A 1,914-nucleotide genomic window follows, 5' to 3' on the forward strand; every position below is an offset into this window, starting at 1 on the left:
TGAATGCAGACAATGCGCACCTGCCCCTAGTTAGCTGTGGTTGGGAGAACAAAGACCCTGATATCCCAATCGTCATCATGAGGACTATCTGGGCTGCAGCTCCCAAGTATCTGGGACCACAGGTGCCCGCCACCACGCCCAGCTAATTGTTTGTATTTTAGTAGAGACAGGGTTTCACCGTGTTGCCCACGCTGGTTGCAAACTGCTGAGCTCAGGCTCTCTGCCCGCCTTCGCCTTCCAAAGTGCCAGGATTACAGGTGTGAGCCACCACGCCTGGCCAGAAATTGCCAAAATCTTTTTCTAAGTAGTTGTACCGTTTGAATTTTGAATTTCCACGAGCAATGCGCGGGAGCGTTCTAGTCCCTAGATCCTTACCAGGACCTGCTGGTATCAGTGGTTTTTATTTATTTATTTATTTATTTTGAGACAGAATCTCGCTCTGTTGCCCAGGCTGGAATGCAGTGGCACGATCTCAGCTCAGTGCACCTCCCGGGTTCAAGTGACTTTCCTGCCTCAGTCTCCCAAGTAGCCAAGATGACAACTCAGCACCAGCACACCCAGCTATTTTTCCGTATTTTTTTTAAAAAGACAGGGTTTCACCATGTTGGTCAGGCCCGTCTTGAACTCCCGACCTCAGGTGATTCGCCCACCTTACCCTCCAAAGTGCTTGGATTACAGGCGTAAGTCACCATGCCCAGCCCTATATTTTTTTGTATTTTTAGTAGAGATGGGGTTTTACCATGTTGGTTAAGCTGGTCTTGAACTCCTGACCTCAAATAATCCACTCGCTTCAGCTCCCAAAGTGCTGGGATTACAGGCGTGAGCCACCTGGCCCGGGACCAATGTTTTCTCTATCGCAGCCAGGCTGGCGGGTGTGGAGTGGGGCCCCTGTGGTTTTGGTTTGCCTTTCCCTGAGGACTGGTGATGCCAGCATCTTTTCGTGTCTTTTGACCTTTCTTGCATCTGTTTTGTTTTGTTTTGTTTTTAACCACAGCGCTGAATTATATTAGGAATTTTATTTAGGTTAAATTTCTAGGCACGAGGGAGTCCCAGTTAGAGGCACAAACGCCCAGGAGGCATCCTCAGACCTCACAGTGAGCCACCCGCTCAGGTTCTTTGGAGGGACCACCGCCTTGTTCCAGGTACAGATTATCATAAGGACACCGCTTTGGTGCCGTTTCACCCCAGTTCAACCTCAGGCCCGGTTGGTCCCAGCTGCACCGTGGACCCCTCATGCTGTGAGCGGTCAGGGAGCTCCAGGTGGTCGCCGCTCCCCACGCCCTCACCGGGTAAGGCTCGTGCTCTTCCACGCGAAGATTATACTTCTTGGCGGCCGTGGCCCGTCCTTCTGGGGTCCTAGGAGAGGCCCCGGGAACATGTCCTTGGTAACGCTGGAGGCTGTCTGTGCCCAGTGGCACCACGTTCCAGAATGACCTTTGGAGCCACCAGGGCCCCCGGCCCCCGGCCCTGGCCACCACCATCTTCACCTTCTTCACGTTTTCCTTCGCCACCTCCCACCACTTTTTTTTTTTTTTTTTTTTTTGAGACAAGGTCTCGCTCTGTCACCCAGGCTGAAGTCCAGGGGCGTGATCATAGCTCACTGCATCCCTGAACTCCTGGGTCCAAGCGATTCTCCCACCTCAGCCTCCTGAGTATTTGGGACCACAGTTGCATGCCACCACACCCAAGTAAGTTAAAATTTTTTTAGTAGAGACAGGACCTCACTCTGTTGCCCAGGCTGGTCTCAAACTCCTGAGCTCAAGCCGCCCTCCTGTCTTGGCCTCCCGAGTAGCTGGGATTACCAGGCTAAGTTTTATTTTTTTTTTCTTTTTTGATAGAGATGGGGTTTCACTACATTGCTCAGGCTGGTCTCGAACTCCTGGGCTCAAGTGATTCTCCAGCGTTGGCCTCCTA

The 1,914-nt window shown here is 52.0% G+C and overlaps 1 pseudogene; it reads right to left on the reverse strand.

The window, feature by feature from the left end:
* Positions 1–752: 752 nt before the first annotated feature.
* LOC118150296 (NADH dehydrogenase [ubiquinone] 1 beta subcomplex subunit 8, mitochondrial pseudogene) lies at positions 753–1,481 on the reverse strand (annotated as a pseudogene).
* Positions 1,482–1,914: the final 433 nt, after the last annotated feature.

The sequence above is a fragment of the Callithrix jacchus genome, chromosome 22, assembly GCF_049354715.1.
Source record: "Callithrix jacchus isolate 240 chromosome 22, calJac240_pri, whole genome shotgun sequence".
Taxonomy (NCBI): Eukaryota; Metazoa; Chordata; class Mammalia; order Primates; family Cebidae; genus Callithrix; species Callithrix jacchus.